The sequence below is a fragment of the Varanus komodoensis genome, unplaced genomic scaffold (genome assembly GCF_004798865.1).
Source record: "Varanus komodoensis strain SLA01 unplaced genomic scaffold, ASM479886v1 scaffold21, whole genome shotgun sequence".
NCBI lineage: Eukaryota > Metazoa > Chordata > Lepidosauria > Squamata > Varanidae > Varanus > Varanus komodoensis.
The window spans coordinates 5,567,340-5,587,585 of record NW_025335589.1 but is presented as its reverse complement, the minus strand read 5'-3'; the positions used below and the strand labels follow the sequence as shown (position 1 = coordinate 5,587,585).

The 20,246-nt window shown below is 41.6% G+C and overlaps 1 long non-coding RNA gene across 1 annotated transcript; it reads right to left on the bottom strand.

Moving 5' to 3' along the window:
• Positions 1 to 1,092: 1,092 nt before the first annotated feature.
• On the bottom strand, positions 1,093 to 20,244 carry LOC123023854. Its single transcript, XR_006414823.1, has 2 exons — positions 20,062 to 20,244; positions 1,093 to 1,530 (listed from the first exon to the last, which is right to left on the bottom strand). It is a non-coding gene; the product is annotated as an uncharacterized LOC123023854 (long non-coding RNA).
• Positions 20,245 to 20,246: the final 2 nt, after the last annotated feature.

The window sequence follows — 20,246 nt, the reverse complement described above, 5'->3', positions numbered from 1 at the left end:
CTGTTGTGGTTGTATCCAATAGTATTGTTCTGCTAGCCCAGAGCTTCTACTACTTGTGGAAATACCTTTTTTTTTGCTTTGCATGGGTCAAATCCGATACTCTGATTCTGTTGCATGAGGTATTGCACTGTGACTTCACTAGACTAGATCTTGTTCATGCCTGTTAGTGGAATACCACAAACTTTTGTAATTTTTCCAGTGGCATAATATTAGATTTAACCCAGTATTCGTTTTAGCCCCATGAGATTTTTTGCAGATCTCTCATATGCTCAGTCAATTGTGGTGAAGTCCTCTGTACTAGTGTTTGAGTTTATTGTATTTATACTGTATGCTGTAACTTTGTATTTAATGTTTTAGGTTACTTAGATGAGTCCACTGAGAGCAACAACATTGAATTCCATTCAGTGTCACGCAAGTGGATTTCTGCTCACACAACATAACTTCCTTCTCCTCCCCCGTCCCCACAACCAAATCTGCCCTAATAAAGAACAAATTTAGGTGGTAAGTGGTTCAGGTAAGCAGAGGGAATTTGTTCTACCTACAGTGCTCATTCTGTGGGTGGACAGACCCCACTGGAGACCTGTTAACAACAGTAAGAAAGGCTTTTAGATAATAAACAACTTCATAAAAGTTACTGGTTTTTCGGCGCCAGGTAAAGACCTTTTTATTTAAACATCATTTCAATTGTTAAAACATATGATCTGGCCTGGGCAACTTCTTCTTCCTTCTCTTTCTCCTCCTATATTTTTATTTTATACTGATAATTTTAATTTTGTATTTGTAAATCAATGTATTTTTTTGTATTGTTATATTTAATGGTAATTTATTATGTACTATTGTATTTCAATGTATTTTATCATGTTGTAAGCCGCCCCGAGGTTTCGGCAAGGGGCGGCATAGAAATGCTATAATAATAATAATAATAATAATAATAATAATAATAATAATAATAATAATAAAAAGCTGCCTGGATTAATCAGGCCAGCAGATTTTGTAGAAAATATTATTTTAAAATCAAATGCTTATAAAAACCTATTAAGCATCCGTAGGAATTCCTTTTGCTAGACAATGTTTGCTGTAACACACACAAGCTTCTGGTTTCTTATAATTCTTTATTTTTATGCATAGGAAAAAACTGTTTAAAGTTAGGTAGTTCATAAGCAGCTAGTTGCATCACTAATTGACTAATATTTCTTCAATCAGTTGACAATACTTCATATGACATATGAAAATAATACATATTTTTCAGTGGAAAGATATTATTACAGCATTAGGTATAAACAGTATGGATCTCCAGAAAGTGATTCTATATGGGACTTCCATTTTGTATATTCTCAAGCAGGATGGAAAATGTGGGACCGAAACAAGCGTGTGTGGGAGGGGATTTTTCATTCAAAAGCCTTTTGAATAACTTCTGAGATGGTGATTCTTCTCTTTTTTCCCCTTTGATAAAAAAGGCTTTCACGTTTTATTTGTTGGATCTTGCAGGCCACCCGCACAGATGACAGCCTTGGCTCTAGAAACAGCAGTCTGAATAATAAATAAGAAAATCATTTTATTTCAGAAAACCCTAACCAATTGTAGACTCCAATAAGAAAATGTTGCATTCCTTATTAATTGCCTGTTACACTTTACTCATTGAATGTGCCTTCAGTTTTATCATTTCATGCTTCTCATTTTACATCTGCCAATAATCAGAAAAGAATATAAATCTTGAGGAAAAAAATCTTGCTTTCCCCTTAGATCCTGATAGATTTTTACAGCCAATTCATATTTTTTTGCACAAAAAACAGTATTTCACTATAAAGTATCCTGAGAGGAAAACAGACTCTTCTAAGCTCCCTTCCAAACTCTGTCCTGAGTGCCTTCACTATAAGGATAATAAAGCAACCTTCTATTTATATACATTTTAGCTTTTACAGACTGGTGTCATCTCACTTTCTATTGTCCTAATCTGCTGCCAACAGATCAAACATACTTAATCCCTTCCAAAGCACACATTAGAAATGATTTATTTTTATAAAGCAGCAGCATGAACTGTAATTATACCCTGACTTTCTAATTGGAATATCCAATTATAGATGCTAATCATCACTTTCCTACTGACCAGAGGCTGTGATAAGGGGCAGCCCACCAGTGTCTGAGACCTGCATCTTTCTTTTGGAGCCCTTCCTGGGAGGCTGCCTGTCCTACCACCCTGCAGTCCAGGGGCACTTGCTGGAATAGAGGTATTGGGGGGGGGGGGGGCGTTAAGATTGCGCTTGCATCTGCTCCCCATGAATTAGCTGGCTTTTTGCCCACAGGAGCTTCCTCTCCTGCTGCCCCAGCCCTTTGAATCCTTCTGCCTGAGCTTTTCTTCTGAAATTAAATGCCCTCCTATTGCTTGCCCATGCATTCCTTTTTACAAAGAGGGTGTCCTTAGTACTTGGGGTCTGTAAAGGCACCCAAGGAGACAGGCTTTACAGCATATGTAAATTAGCCTATGAAAATTTGCAATACCTGTTTCTTGTGTTGTAAGTCTATGCCCCAGATCTTTTGGGTACCTAGCACCACCTCTGCTATTCATCATTACATCTTTAACACTGCAGAAAAATTTACCACCTTGCCATACGAAAGTGGTATCAGACAGGTTGGGGAATACTGACATTTTGTAAAACCACTGCAAGTTGAATTGTTTTGTTCTCCCATCCCACCTGTACTGCTATAGAATAGAATAGAATAGAATAGAGCACAGTGATTTTAAGGCAGAATTTTATACATGCTTTGACCAAAAGAAGCCAATAACTTCCAGCATTTCCCAACTACCCATGATCCAAAAAAGCTTAGTTTGGGCACTGTTTCACTGCTATGGAGATAGCTTCTCTTGTCTAAAAGTAATTAAAGGAGTGGGGGTAAACTGTCCCAAATTTGTCAGTGAAGCAGGAGTGTGCAAATAAAAAAAAGTATCCTTGTTTTCAAGTTATGCTCCTTTCTAAAATTTATTATTCATTTAAATTCTTTTCATTTGCATTTTCATCATTCATTCATTTTTATTATTACCATTCATCTTTTTCATTTTTCCATTGAATTCTGTGGGAGAGTCAGCCATTAATATCCTAAGTTTGGTGTAGAATTTCCAAATGGCAAGAAATATAGAGGCATCTGATGTGTGTACAATCTGGCCCTTGTGCATGTTTAATCACTCACATTCTGAACACTCTTTCAAAATATAGTAGCTGCTTAATTTTAATTCTCAAAATTGTTTCAGGAAATTGTTACAAATATGGGGTATTTATTGAACTTCAGTCTTAAGCATGTGCACCACTTGGTCCTGTGCAGGCTTATTTGGGTAAAAGATGCATTGCATTCAATGGAGTTTCCTGACAAGCAAGTCGACAAATTAAGTCCCACATTTTCATACATTTCATTATCATTAGAAAAAAGAAAAATGGTATGTGATGTGACTCAAAACATAATGCAGAAGCTTATGTATTCATTATTAAATAAATGATGTCATGTTTTGGAAACATTTCATGACATTTTGCTTCCAAGACCTTTTCTGTCTGAAAACAGGTGACCCAGAATGTTTACATCGAGGGTGGGGAAGCTCTGGCCAATGGGTCATGAGTGGTCCATAAAGACCCTCCATCGGGCTCTGGCCAGGCCCCTCCCTCCCACCTCCTGCCAGCTTCCACCCCTCCCTTCAGTTACCCCCTCCCCGCCCCAGTGCTTTGCAGGTTTTTCCACTCCTCTGCTCAACAGTGTGGGCTGGCCATTATGTGGGGAGGTTTCAGCTTTCCTCTCTGTGATTCCCCTTCCGCTGCAACTGAGAAGCAGGGGAGAGTGGCTCAGCTCTTGGGACTTTGCAGCATCCCCCCCCCCCACTTGTACCCTTTCCTCAGCTGTTTTTTAGTGATCAGCTGAGCAGTGCAGAAAGACTGTGGAGAAAATGAGGCCCAGCCTCCACTTCTCACCCTACCTGCACTGTATAGCTGAAGAATGGGATAAGAGATGAAAAAGTAGAAAAGGGAAAGTGTGTGTGTGTGTGTGTGTGTGTGTGTGTGTGAGAGAGAGAGAGAGAGAGAGAGAGAGAGAGAGAGAGAGAGAGAGAGAGAGAGAGAGAGAGAGAGAGAGCGCAAGTTTGTGGGTGTGCACAGACAATGTGTAAATATAGTGTGTATCCTTTTAGCTTTGGTTCCACCTCCCATTGGCATGCAGTCCAGAACTAGTTTCCTGCTGCGGAAATGTGTCCCTCCCAAAAGAGTTAAACATGCAAAGGAACAAACAGCAAAAAGTTTGTCATCCCTGGACTACATATTTGGTAACTGTAGAAATATAGTTGCATGTTGTATAATCCTGCCCAGAGAACCTTGCCTATTGGATGGCATAGAAATGTTAACAGTGATGATGAAAAATAATATCAAAATATAAAAAATGGACATTTCCATGATGTTAGATCTTTCAAATGCTTGGTCTCAATGGAAAACTAATTATACACAGTTTTCTTGTAAGCTTGGTTAGTAAGGGAACTTGTGTTTGGACTTAAGACTGCAAATCCTGGGTTCTTATCTTACCTCAGCTTTAGAGTATGGCCTTGGCTAAATGATGACCCCAGTTTATCTACCTGAAAAAGGAATAATTGTTACGAAACTCATTGGCTGATGATACATCATTCCTTTTCATTCAACCTCTCAGATATACATCACCTGTATGTTCATATACTGTGTTTGGGCAGGGCTGTTGTGAAGATAAATGAACTAAATATGGAAAATATAATAACTCACTTCTCAAAGACAAGAAAAGGCATATTTTAACAGGATTAAAGCAGGGAGAGGCTTGAAAAAATCTCAGGGGTGCTTTCTATTAATAACACTGAAATTGGGGAGTGCTGGAAAAAATATTGTGTACCTAAAATGAGGGAGAGAGAGGGTGGTGGCAGCAGCCTTCCCAGAACAAATTGCAGGCAAGTCTGACCAGGAGCCAACTAAATCCTCTCTATATTTAACATACAGTAGGTATGAGCTAGATTCTCAAGTATCTGTGACAGAGCAAGTGACACATACAGTAAGACCAGCGTCTGGTTTCATAGGTCTTTACCAAACATATCTCTGAAATAATGTCATACATCGCTTGCCAGGAATCTGCACTATGCTCTTAAAGGGCAGTGTGTCCACATGTAAAGCCTGATAAAAATAAAAGCAGAGTGGTTGATTGCTGCCAGAGCAGCACATGAAAAGGGCTACTTTTGTTTGGCATTTTATCTTCCTAAATCCCTTCTTCCATTGTCTGCCCTCTGCACCATAACAGCAAAAGAAGGCAACTGAGACAATGATACTGGCAGCCTGTGATACACCAAACAGCTGCAAGTAGGAATCCAAGTGTTCTCAAGGCACTCAGCACACAATCAGTTTATTGTGCAATGCCTGTGCACATTCCCCCTCCCTCTCATCCTCATGTCCTTTCATTTGTTGTATACAGTCTTCCTGTTTTCCGCAAAAGTTGCCCTTTGGCTGTAGGGCTCCTGTTGATCTGATTCCTTGAAGAGCAATCTTTGGAAAAGCTTTATCTTGGACAGCAAGATCATATGGTAAATGATTCAAATTGATCACAAGTAAATATCTGTTATTTGGTTCCTGGAGATAGGTGATATTCCACTCATCTTTCTTTTGCAAGAATGGAAGAGTGTCATTTCTGTCATGCACAAATTCAGTTTGGAGCAGAAAAGCTAGCCATAGTTAATTCAGTGACAAATAATGATAGCCAGAGGATGTTTCCTGGTCTCTATGGTTTTCCATCCCAGTGCAAGCTCCAAGGTATATGCACAGCACAAGAACTCACACCACTAGGATAAAAATCTGCATAAGGTCTATTTCCTCCTGTCCAGCAAACCTTCATCAGGTTGGACTATATCAGGGTGAAGCTGAAAGCACATATGATCAGACACTCTAGTTTAGTTAAACTAATTCAGTAAAAGATTTTTCCTGAGTGTCTGCATGCATGGAGAAAGAAAGTGCAGCTCTCTCTAACCTGGTTGCTCTTCATATGTTCTGGATTGTGTCTCCCATTTTCCCTGGGATTGATGAAGGTTGTAGTCTAAAATAAATGGAGGGTACTTGTCCTGCTGTAAGAAGTTAGGAAGCTGCCTTAAACCAGGTCAGGCTCATCCATCCAAGCCCTAGCCTTCCAGGGTCTCAGGCAGGGGTTTTTCATATCAATCTGAAACACCCTGGAACAACTCTAACATGTGTGTTCCATAGACCATCCCCTTTGCAATCTTTGAAGTGAGATGCTGAAGATTACCATCTGGGAGAGAACTAGGAGGCACGGTCAGGGAGCAAAGGAAAAACAGCAGCACCGTCTTTCCTCAGGCCAGAGCCCAAGAGTAACAGCACAGCATGGGCTGCACCTTGAGAGCAAGATCCCAGGGCCCAGAGACACAGAGGACCCCCAGTGGACACCCACAGAGTGGCTAATGACAAATAATGACATTTGGGCAGCAGAAGCAAATGTCATTTTATTCCTGCTATCATGCTGATGCTATGATTTAGGGCTTCCCTACATGTTGTGTTTAATCAGCATTTCATGGAGACTGCTTCCAGATTCTTTGCAGGAGAAAGAGAAATCATTTACACTTGGATTCCCCCACACCAAAGGGTTTGCTTTCTCTGCTTCCTTATATGTCACATTATACAACTGCAATGTCGTGCTGCTGTAAAGAGCAATTGCTGAATGAGACTTGATTTCAGTTTGTTGTGCCTTTAAAATTTATTACCTCCTTAAAAAGCCACAACATGGCTACAAAATGTGGGAGGGGGCCTAGAGGATAACGATAATAGGTAGAGGACCTGCCAATTTTCAGGAGTTAAGGATCATAAGCACGCAAGAAATGCCATTTGTGGCAAAGCTCTCAACTGAATTTAAAATGCAAAGCAGTGTAAGCTCAGATTTATTCCTTTTTTAAACATCAGGACTGGCCAAGTATCCTAAAATATAAGCAATGTAAAAGTGTGGCAGACCAAGGGTAGAGGACAGAAATGTTAGATGTATGCTTCAGAACTGAGGACGATCCAATATGCTCCACACCCTTCATGCACATAAGCCTTTGCCTTTTTACAGACAGTCCTTTGTAAAAACAAACACAGGGGCACCTTATTCTAGGTCAAAGCTAACAAAATGGACACAAATGTCAGTAAAGGAGTAGAGCAAGGAGAATAAATGCCTTTTGTAGTTCTTATGCACTGCCTATGGTCAAAAACACAAGGTGTGCTCTTGTGGACTGCAGGGATTCACTGCCCCCCACCCCACCCCACCCCACCCCCGCCGCTGCCACCCCGGAGAGCATAACAAGACCATCCAGCCCTGCAGGTGGCAGTCAAATGGCATATTGGTGGCAGCAAGAGTTCACTGTGCAATGGATGGATGAAGGTAAATAAAATGAACTGGAAGAGGCATACAGCCTGGTATGGACACAATTGTACTTTCTCTGAAGCTGCAGGTTCACAGATGGTGAAGGATACCTGAAAGATTGCCTTCTCATATATATACCTGCCCAAACGCTATGAAGAGCTTCAGAGGTCCTTTTCCAGGTGTTCCCACCATATACTGCAATGGTTGCCTAACAAATTACAGCCCTTTTTATTGGTGGCAGTCCTGGTTATAGAAAACTCAACCTGGAGATGCTCACCGGGCATTTATGTAGTGCTCTTTTCAGCATCAGGTAAAGATGCTTTTTAATTTTTCCTGGAACTGTGATCCCTCTATTTGACTTCAGCATTTAAAAGGAACTGTGTTTTCAAACCTTTATGCTGCTGCTTCTGGCGTTCATTCTGTGGCATATTTTTATGTGTTGGAAGGAAAATAGGAAGGAAGAATGGAGTTCAATAAAGGAGGGGAATTTTCCTCTGGAAGAAACACTTTAGTTTATTTTACACATAATTAACTATAATTATAACTTCTTAATTATAACAGCCAAGATGTTAACAGGGGCCGGTAGATATGCACATATAACACCAGTCCTTTGGCATCTGCACCGGCTACCAACTGAAGTCCGGGACCAATTTAAGGTGTTGATGATGACTTACAAAGCCCTAATTGGTTTAGGACCTGGCTATCTGAAGGAGTGCCTCCTTCCATCCATACCTGCCCGTCCCCTAACATCTGCATCAGAGGTCCTCCTTCAGGAGCCCTTTTTGAAGGCGATCAGGAGAGTGGCTACCCAGAGAAGGGCCATCTCTGTGATGGCACCTTGTTTGTGGAACATGCTCCCCAGAGAGATGCGCCTGGCACTAACACTTTATTTCAGCATGAGGCCAACCCCTTTTTCTTTTCCCAATATTTAAGATTTAATGGTCCCCCCCCCCCAAAATGGGTTTTATTTGTTGTTACAATGCTGTACCTTGTATTGTATGACCATCCTGAGACCCTGGTGAAGGACTGTATGGAAAAGCTTTAAATAAGTAAGTAAGTAAGTAAGTAAGTACTCCTGGCCTTGCTCCTGGATGCTCAGGTGCTGGCAATGGACAGCAGTACAAACTTGGGCCAGAACATCCCATTCCGTAAGTACTACATTCTTATCCTTTGAAAAGGCAGCATATACCATTAGCACTGTACATAACTGATGCAAAGCAACGACTGTTTCCATATGAAGCTGTCTTCATATCTGAGGCCTCTCTCTTCCTTCTCCATCCTTCTCTGCATCCATCCTTCTTTCTCTCCCTTCTCCAACTCCCAGACCACCCGAAGGTTTGCAATGAGTGGGTGCAAGAGACCAGACGGTGGTGCCCACATTGTAAAATGTACTCCAGAGGGAGATTGCCTGGCCCCTTCACTGCCTGTTTTTGGTAATTTGGGGGTCTTAGAACGGTGTTATTTCATTGGGCATGTCTGAAGTTCTGGCTCATGGTGTATTTTTAAATAGCCTGCTGCTCTTAAATAGCCTCTGCTTCTGTTTTAGAGTTTGATGTCTTGTTATTTTATTGGTGTGGATTAAAAATGGTTGTGAGCTACTGTAAATAAAAATATGGAACAGTGGGGTATAAATTATAGAAATGGCAGAGGGAGGGAGGGATGGAGATGCTGACTGGCTTTACATTTAAAACAGCTTATTCATTAATAAAGCACTGTTTTAATGGACACACATGCAATTGGTTGACAGTTCTAAACAATATTTAAAATATATTATTTGACTTAAAAGCCTTTCTCCTCTTAAATCTTCAATATATATAAACACCATTTGTCATTACATATTGCTATGAGCAATGGCTCTCTATTTATAGTTTTTATTAACTTATAGGGGCAAAACATTTCTTCATCATTTTCCCTTCCTAAAATATTAATAGCCAATTAAATTTGGCAGCTGTTAAAAATAATCACACAGAAGTAGGAGGGATCATTCCATTTATCATGGTATATATGGCTGCCAGCACAGCTGTTTAGTCAGCCCTCTGTTTAAAGACTCTGTAAGGCAGTTATGTAAGTGAATATATGAAACTGACTGGAAGACAGAGGATCAGATTTGATACTCCGCTGATCAAAGGTATAAAAGTCCTTCGACACAGCAGAGCTGGTGCCATTCCCCTGTACTGGAATGTGGAGTTTCATGTGGCTAAAACATTTCTGAAGGGAGTCTTCTCTCCCACACATGGCAAAGCCCTTGCTTTGTGAGGAATCCCTGGATTGTTTGGTTAAAAGCTTACAATCGAACAAAACGTGTGTTTTCATACAGCTAAATACAGGGTTGCACATCTGGGAACAAAGAATGCAGGCTATGCCTAGAGGAAGGGAGACTCCCTTCTTGGAAATCAGCCCATTGAGAAAAGGGGCTTGAAGGTTTTTTTTAAATAACTGCCACAATTTGAGATCTAAGTGGAGTACTGCTGTACAAAGTGCCTGCTTTGGTATGTTAATATGCAGTAACGAAAGCATAACACACTTTTCCCAGCAGACTTCTGACTGTTATTGCTAAGTGCCTATAGCCATGTTATATTTTTAGGGGACATCTAAAGTTTGTGTGCATGTATGTGCACCTGTGAAGTGTGAATGTAACTATAATCAGATATTGGAAAATGTGTACCATACAGGTACACTAATCAGAGAGGCAAGAAAAACTCCAGCTTCTGGTTCGGTATACAAACTGATCATGCTGGATAGGTCTTTATATGAAGTGTGAAATGGTCTTTAGCCTCCAGGAAGAACTGGAAAATTATCAATTTCACCTTTATTGCTAGGAAACACATACTGTAAGAATGGGATGGAACTACCACAGCTCAGTGCACTATTAGTGCTACATAGATATTAAACAAGTGAAGGTGGGGAAGGGAAACATACTTAATGATCCCACATTTGGAAACTGCATTAATGCTAATAATACTACGCAATCAAAACAAAACTTACCATCAAACATTTCCTGCTGTTCCTTTTTGAGTGATGAACATTGTATATAACTCAAATCTTGGTTCAATTAACAATGAAATAAAGCTTACCTATGGTTTAACAACAGAGGCCTTGATGTGGCATTCATCAGACAGGCCAGTTGTTCTGTTTATTACAGTTTACAGTTGTTAAAGGGACAAAATTAGTAGGGTAGGTGTTACTAAAACTAATATTAACAATGAACTCAGAGCCCTTTCAGATGTAGGCTGGCCGCTTATTTATTGCCAAAAATAGAAGAACTTGTATTACTAAAAAAAGAGGATAGCAGTTTGCAAATATACATGTGCAAATAATAGTTTAAAAATAATAACTCTAATCTAAAGAGAACTACAAAATGTCTTGATCCAATCAAGAAGACAGATCTGGGGTCCTGTGGGCCCACAGTTCAACCAGCTGTCCAGGTGCTCACTGTGGAGGGGCAACATCAAAGCAACTGCAGCTTTCTCTCATTATGGTTCTTTATTTTAAACCAGACTTGGACAACCCATCAGAGGACACTTTCAAATGGAGGAGTACTTCCTACTCACAGAAATAAAGAACTATCCCCTATGGAACAGTTTACCTAGCCTCCATATTTTAGTGCAGAGGTCAGCAACTTCTGACTTTCCCAATGTTTTGATCTATAGCTCCCATCATCCTTAGCCAGACTGTCAGTGGTTGCCAATATGTGGTTTATGTGAATGGGCAGAAGAAAGCCTCGAGCATATATTCTACTCTACCTCCTCTCCTCCTTTACTGTGAGACCCAGGGCATCAATTTCTTGTTTTAAGCTAACTAGACTTTATTCTAAAAGCCAAGCCAGGGAGGGAGGGCAGGGGAACACTGGTTAGTTTAAACCATCCTTCCCCAGCCATAAGTCTTCTAGATATCTTGGACCACAAATCACAGAATTCCTGGTATTAGCCTTGCTGGTTGAGATTAAAGCTAGGTGAATCACAAAACATCAGGATGCCGAGGCTGGAACTGCTTCTCCTAAAATACAGCATTTCAAGGTGGATACTTCAGACCCAGACTCTGAATATGAACTGAAGGAAAAGGCTGGGTGGAAATGCTTAACTCATATACCAAGGCCAGTGAAATAAGGCAAGAGGCTGGTGAGAACCAGTCCACCAAGGATTCAGAGGGAGAGAGATACTGTAGAACAGGGAGGGTCAAAGGGGTAATTTGATCAATCCAAATGTCCAACACCAGGTCAAGAGAACTTGCCAGTTAAGGAAAACTTGGTGTTCCTGTTGTCTGGCCCACAAACATCATAAACCTCCCTGAGGGTGGAGCTAACTCCGTTTGGTGAGGAAGGAAGGAAGGGAATTCAGTTTGGAATCAACTTCTAGCACAGAAAGAACTCAATCACAGCAAACTCATTAACCTGATACTTTTTTCTCACAACCTTTGCAATATCTTTTTCATATCATAAAACCAGTTCTGGCTGGCCAGTTTTAACATAATAAAAGACTGTAGTTATTAGGAGTTTCTTCTCCTGAACTGCTGGGAGTGGGAGAGAACTTGCAAAGAAGAGTGACCAGCTTGTAACAGGTACCAGGCTGGGAAAGGCTGGTTTAAATTAGGCTTTATTGAATCGAGTCACAATGAATAGGGTGGTCATATGTCTTCCTTTACCTCTGTTTAAAGTGATCTGGAAAACATACTCCTCTATTTGAAATGTTATCCAGTGTAAGGGCTTTTCCACCAGAAATGTGCAATGTCCAGCTATTCATCATCCTATCCACTTTTGGTTTTGTTGCAACATTGAGATCTAAGCTCTACACAAAAAGTTCTTCCCTTCCTGCTTTTCTTTCACATAATCTTTTGAAATAGTTCTAATACAGAAGGACAAATTGTGCAATTTCCCCCATTTTCCCCCATTATAAAATAATATCCCATTTTACCTGTTCTTTAAAAAATAGCTGCTGGGAAATGGCTCTGGAAAAACAAAAAAACAAAACAAAACAAAACAAAAACCAGAAGTGAAACGGCACAAGCACAATGTTGTCTAAACAGTCTGTAAAGGAGGAAAGATTAAGAGAAAAGCCCCAGGACAGCACACTGTACAGACACAGTGGTCAACACGGCTTTGCATTTCTCTTTAAATTCTAGTAACAATTTCTAAGTGGCCCTTCTATATATAATAGCCTACTCAATACTCAGTCATTTTTCTTTTCCTCTTTTCCAGTGATGCATATTTTTATTATCATTTTATTATTCTAGCTTGTAAACAAACCATAAACTAATTCAGACATAACAATAAGATCCATTTATGATAAAACATGAAATGGATGCTTCCTATCATTCTTTTTGTGGTCCTGTGTGTGTGTGTGTGTGGGGGGGGGGAACATGCTACCCCAAACCTGATTCTGCTCCTTCATGTAACACTAAGCCATGGTTTAGTTCGATGTCCAAAACTGGGTCCCATGAAGTACTTGGGAAATTCATGGGTACTCCAGGATTCCATTTAGAGAAGCAGAGTCTGTGGCCATGTAACCATTTCTTCCTTGAAGAAATTTCCTGTTTTAAGTATTTCCCATTGAACTCTATTGGGCTTTAAAATGCTTGTGCCAAATTTTCTATCAGGTACTTAGATCACAAGATACATGGCACTTGAAAGAACTGCAATGTCGGCATGAATAACATGGAAGAGTAAAGCTATCAGCCTCACTATCAAATGCAAATTAGTCAATGCAATAATTTTTCCAATTGCTACATATGGCTGTGAAACTTGGACTCTGAAAATGACAGAAGAAGAGTGGATGCTTTCAAACTGTGGTGCTGGAGATGACTATTGCACATCCCATGGGCTGCAAAAATTACAAACAAAGAAGTCCTAGACTGAGCATCACAAAAAATCTAACTTGAAGCCAAGATCACCATACAAAGACTGTCATACTTTGGCCATGTCATGAGAGCTGGCTCACTTTAAAATTCAATCATGTTGGGACTGATCAGTGGGAAAAGGGGAAGGGGCCGTCCCAGCACCTGTTGGCTGGACACCATAAAGGAGCACATTGGGGTGCTCCTTGGCAGACCTGAAGGAGAAAATGAGAGACGGGGGGCATGGAGAACAATGATCCACAGTGTGGCCAAGGGTCAGACACGATTGAATGGCTGACGATGACAGCTTATCATACTTCAGTGCCTATTGAGTGCATATCAGCTTTTCAGTGCGAACTTGTCATATCTACTCAGAAGTTAATGCCAAGGGATTCAGTAAGACTTACTCCCATACAGATGCACGTAGGTGTGCAACAACAGTGGTTCTTGCCTATTTATTGGAGACCAGATAGCTCCCATTATTCAATATGCATAATGGGATATGAGGAAAAGTCTTGCTGTACAAGGAAGTAACTGAACAGAATGTACTTCTGTTTAGAGATCTAGAGACAGTTTGTCCCACAGACTAACAATTATCTAGCTAAAAGCTACTTTGAAACTCAGAACTAACATGTTAGTGCAACACCTTGGAATTGATTGGACACATGCCAGCAAAAGTTACCCTTTAAATACCAAAAGCATTGCATAATGTAAACATACTATACAGTGATTGTGCTTACATTTTAAAGTATCTGTTTTACTGCTTTAGAGAACAAAGTTTTGTGTTCTTCAGTGGGCTATAAATGGTTACATTTCACTTGCATATGCAACTTAGAATGATTTCCTTGTATCATCGAGGTGCAATCCTAAGCAGGATAAATGACTACAACTCCAAGCATGCCCCAGCACAGGAGACCCAATCTGGATCCTAGCCGCATTGGCTGGGGCAGAGGCATGCTGAAAGTTGTGGACCTTTTTTTCCTGTCTACACTGCATAGGACTGTGCCCTTAGAATTCAGAGAGAGCCATGACTCTCATTCAACCAAGGCACCTTTCAGAACTTGCCTCAGGGAAGATTATATGTTACCCTTTAATATAGCTCTATCAATCCTTTTTTCTCACCCAAAAATAATCACAGGAAGCAATGTCAGAAACTAGTAGCGAGGCTTTCAGGTTTTGCCATCTGCTCCGGTTTCATTCTGGGTCAGACACTCACCCAGGTCTGCAATCTGCATATAGCCAAAGCTCCCACTGGAACAAATTATTATTTTTTCTTTCCTGTGTGGGGTGTCCACAATCCAGACTCTAATCACATTAGGGAGGTGGGAGCAAGGACGTGATCTGGACACTAATCTGGATTCTCTTGTGCTTACTTTTGAGCAATCCCTTTAAACCACAGATTTGCCTCCCTTGGATGGAAGGGCTGCTTTTGTCTGTGAAGGTTTTGATACAAAAAGCATTTCTGCTGCCGAAAGAGGAAGGAAGTCACTTTCTGCAATCCAGTTTCTTCTGCAGTGCCATCTCCCAGACCTTCCCTGCCAAAACATACAAGCATGGAAACAGAGTGAGTCAGAAGGGGTCTCCTGGGCCATCTAGTCTGACCCCTGGCTCCGCCAGCTCCACTCTCCACTCATGACATGCCTAAAACCTGCTCCAGAAGATTGAGGATCCTTTAATGGTACTGGGGATTTCAGGAGAGGGAAATAAACAAATACTGATTGCATATTTCCTACTGGCTGGAGTGTCCTGATAGGAATTCTGCTCTGAAAGTGTTTCCACTGTCAAAATGAAAGCTGGAACCAACTCACAGAATCTGCTTATCTTTAGTACGGCTACTTCCGATATCTAAGAATTTAACATTGCATTTGTGCTTATGACAGCCAATTTAGCACTGAAATGAAAGATTGCACTAAATTAAATATCTGACTATTTGTATGTATTTCCCATCAGGCCATTCAAATGTAGCTAAATTACGTTTAAAAATCATGTGAAGTTCTAAAACTGGGACTCCTGTCTGCTATTTCATCGTATAATTAGTATTTTCTTAAGCTCTATGAAATAGCTTCAGTCTCTGAAGAATCTTCCCACAATTTGTCAAAGTTAAATGAAGAATCAGATATCTGCCTGTGCAGTAAATAACTCAATACATTCATGGTCCTTTCCATCTGTCGACTTGATGTCTGTTCTTGATGTGACTGTGAATAAAGGATCATAGTGTGACGGGATGGTGCATTACCATAAATCAGGTTTTGTGAAAGACCTTTCTGTTCACATGGCCTGCAGTTAGTAATTACCATGGTAATCTACTCTGAAATATCAATCCCCAAATACATCAAAGAGCCACCACAGAAGACTACTCTGCTTACTCACCACCTAAAGGTTAATTTGTGTACAGCAATGTTTTCACAGTCAAAGAAATATTTACCAAGGTGATAGGAATCAACTGCACAGAACTGGAAAGAATGGCCAATAAGGGACAGTTTTCATGTTCAGCTGGAAAGGCAAAAACTATTTTAAGCACTGCGATGCCTGACTCTTCTGAGGAAGCTGTAATATTATGTCTGCTACTGGCAAATGTTTTATTAACTTACCAATTTAATATTATTAAAATCAAGATGTCTTACAAATGCTTAAAAAAACCCAACTAACTGGAATAAGACACACACCAAAAGCAGTTACAGTCAAAATTGAAAAACATTTTATAATGTATTTGCTATCACCATTTTAAATCAGGTAGATGACTGAAATATAGACATATCCCTGTACTATATAGAATGCTATGATTGCAACATGGATCTCAAAAACGAATCTCATCAAAAGGTTAAGGCTGCCAAATTATCAGCTAAGGAAAGCCATGTGAATATATATTAAATGCCATACACACTTACTTGAGAGTAAACTCATTGACCTCAGTGGGGCTTACTACTTAGTAAATATGTTAAGCTGGTATTGCAAAACTGGAAACTTATGCAGAGATAGGGAAGCCTAACTTTGCAAAAGGCTGACCATTAATTTTGCTTCTGGAATCGTCTTACATTCTATTTCTGATGTTCAGAGGAGAGTATCCACATATGTGCAATAGCCATGCACAAGAAAGAAGTATTAGCAGACTGGAAAAACCTGGAAAAAATAGAGTGCTGATTGACTTGTGTGTGTGCACGTGTTTCTGAGAAGGGGTGGGAAATGGACTGTAACAGCTGGAAAAGGAAGAAGAGATACAGTCATAAAAAGGGTAGAGAGAATCTGCTTGTTATCTGGAGAGACCATGCTGCTGGCTGAAAGCTGCTATGGCTGGGAGAGATGACTTATGAGACTTCTGCAAGCATAGCCCACACTAAGTATCAAGCCTGGCTCAGAGTAATTGGTCAGAACCCTCAATGTTATCCAAAGGTATTAGCGACTACTGTAGCTTGACCAAAGCTAAAAGAGCAGCTTGATACAAGTCTAAATTGTAATCCATTATATTTATCCCTGGATCGCCCATGGGTCTAGGAGTATACAAGACTGCTTGTTTCACTGCCATTACAGGCTAAGGTGCTGGACATGAGTAGCTTTCAACAGTCCTGCAATATACGAGTGTAGTCCATTGGTAATACTATAGGCCAGACGTAGGATTACTCACAGTTCAGCTCCGTATCTCCTCCAAGGCCAAATGAAGCACTCTGTTGCATGCAAAAGCCTTGGGCTACTTTGACTTACATGCCATACTTCTAATCACTGAAAAGCTAATAAATAAATTAATGTTGCCCATAAAGTAAGACCTAAGTTAGAACAGGGGTTTTTGCCTTTGATGCAAGTTTTTGTCTTTTCATCCCTCTCAAGCACAGGCAGAGGTAGCCCATGTGTAACAGGAATACACGGCAACATGTTACTGTAGGACCCTCTAATAGCAGACTAATGCAGTTGGGTACCAACGGGACCTCTGAGCTTAGTCTTTTGTAAGCATGTGTAGGACTGCAACTTGGAAATAATCAGAACTAGATTGGTCTGCTTTCCCTTCTGCCACCATTCCTGTTTTCACCTGCATGTTGAAGTAACAGCAAGTCTTCAAAGAAACCAACGCTTATACTTGATTCCATCGCACATGGGATTAGGACATTGCTCTAGATAAAGTGAGGTTGCCTCCATATCAGAACTTGTTTGCCTGCTCAGCTTCTTGATACAGTTGGCAATGCTAAGGCTGTGCTCTTATGGACACATACATGGGAGCGATCCCCAGTGAACGCAGTGACATACCTTTAATATGACTGGAGAACATTTGTCCTTCCAAATATTTTGGGAATTCAGTTGTCATTATCCTCCCAGTGCCACTGGCTAAGACTAATGGAAATTGCAATTAAACATGTGGAAGACATGCATTCCTCACTCCTGAGGTATAGGACTGTATGAAAGTATAGGAAGTACTCTCATATGAAGCCAAATTAAGATATTGTCCCAATGATATACGCTCGTACCCCTTGTTCTTCTCCTCTTCCTTGCCACAAAACTGGAAACCAGATTGTTAGGAGAAGATGACCATGGCAGCAACATAAAACACAGGTGTTTGGGAGCCCTGGGAATGCCGAGCTTTTCAAGTCCAGTGAACTGAAGCATAGGGAAAAGTGAGGAGCTGTGGAGGCTGTGGAAGACCTGGTATGAAAGGAGGCCAGCTGCAGATGTTGAGCAGCTGGTGGAAGAAGTTAGAGGAGCAGATTGTACATAAAGCTTGTCGCCACATGGATTGTGGCCGTGTGGTTCCTAGGCTCAGAAATAAAATAAAATAATAAAATAAGGGAAAATTAAACCTGGGGAGATTCAGATGCCCAAATTCAGAGAACATAAGAATGGGAGACACAAGACTCAAACCCTGCTTCCTACTAAGTCAGACCATCAATCAATGTAGGCCTGACAGGCAGTAGCTCTCAAGGGTGTCAAGCAGGAGTTTTAACTGCCCTACCTGGAAACTAAACCTAGTATCTTCTGCCTCTGAAACAGGTGCACTACCACTGAGCCACCATCTCATACACAAACACATTTAGCAACTGCATTCCCCCAGTGTCCATGCCTACCAATGCAGGCACACAGACAGGGCATGTGGGATTGCAGGGTATGTCTGTAGCTACCTTTTGGAGCCTATTGAAATTTTGGCAATTTGAAAAACTAGTAGTCCTGGGAACTACTAAAAATGGGCATTTTGCAGATGAAAGTACTGGCTTGCAGCCACCTGCCATTTTTCATTTTCTAAAAATTTATCCCGGGCCCAAAGGCATTCATGGGAATAGAAGATGGGAACAGCTAGACATTCTCATTTTGTTTGTAGCAATCCTGGCTGCCACTAGGAAATGCTATTCTTTAAAAAATGAAAATGAGGAGGAGTACAGACCTTGGTGGGTGCCAAGAAAAGCATCCAAGATCACACAGGTACTTGTACGCACCATGCTGCCTATCCCACCTTACATCTTTCCTTGGTTTCTAATATGGAAAAAAAAAGCATAGATCATGGAAAAAAGCAGCATAGCATGGAAACAGTGCCTGCTAAGGTTTGCAAACCAGAATGAGCATGCATGCTTGTGTTTAGATAGAAGCAATTGTCTTTGGAAGACAGCAAAAGGCTTAGTACTAGTGTCTGCGTGTCTGTCCCCCATTCCCATAACCAATCCAGATCTTTTTCTTTTCATACAGCTTCTTTCTCCCCTCCCCATTTATTCCTTCTCTGTAACCTCTTAAGAATAGGACTTTCCCCCAATGCCCCCCCACTCTGGCAACTAGAGTAAAAGACAAAGTTAGTAATGCATAATAACATATATTTACTTTAATGCGTAATCACAGAATTGTGCCATTAGAGAAACTAGATTTTTGAACGCTACATGCAGACTAGTAGTCCCTGAGAACTGCCCCCAGCTGCCCTTCTAACCTTTGACATGTCACTAGTAGCATCTGTGAGAGGCTCAGCAGAATGTTGCAGACCAGACCTACACATGCTTAGCATTGCATGTCCTTATGCTAGGACCCTAAGTCTAGATCCAAGCCACAGAGTCTCTAAATGATTAAATGCGCAGATGTGAAGTCAGCAGAAGCGCTGGAAAGAAAATGAATTAATTTATCTTGGCCAAAAGCACTGTGCCACCTGAAGACATTCTTGCCAAGCCTAGCACACTCCAGATGTTCCGGGCACAACTCGCAACATTTCTGAGCAAGATCGCGCCGACTGGGGTTAATGAGATGCAGTTCAACATCTGTTGGGCAACCGAGGGCGAAGTTCTGCCCTAAGCGTCACGTTCTGGTTTTCTCAGGTACCATGCGATGCTCTTTGACTTTTTGCTGCTGCTGCTGACGACTAAAGCTACTCCTTTGGGAAATGTTTGCTTGTTTGTTTTAACAAAGAATCTGGGCGCATGCGGCAGGTCGCTCTCTTTTACATAAACTACTTTTTAAGCAGGAAGCCGCCCAGATATAATAATACTATCACCTTTCCTATCTTACCTGTGGGTCCAACACAGAGCCGCTGAAAACCTGCTAGCGCTTGCACTACGCGCCCCTAGCAAAGTGAAATAAGCAGCCGGGAGATTCGCAACGAAAACTGAGGTCCACCCCTGGCAGGAATGGATCTGCACGTCGCCAGAAGGGGCCCCGGGAGCAAAGAGCGTGTTTGTCTGGTCCACGGCGAGAGAGCTCGGCAGCCATCGGAGCCGAAGAAGAGTGCCTCTCCCTCCTTGCGGGCTCAGGCGCCGAGGGAAGCTTGGCTCGGTGCTTGAGGCTGCAGCAGGGAAGGTCCTCGGTTCCTGGGTGGGCCGTGGAGGGGGGCGAGGGTGTTCCTGGGCGGCGCGAGGAGCTGCCAGCTCCCACCCCCTCGCCCTCCTTTAGTACCTGCGGCAGGCAGCGGCCGAGCCCAAAGAGCCCCGCTCCGAGGCAGCACAAGAGCCCGGGTCGAGCACCCTCGCCGGCGACGCCACTTCCCGGGTCCCAAAGCCCGCCGAAAGTCGGGGAGCCCGGCCGCACTGCGCGGGGCGAGAGGAACCACCGGCGGCGGCGGCGGCAACAGCGGCGGCGGC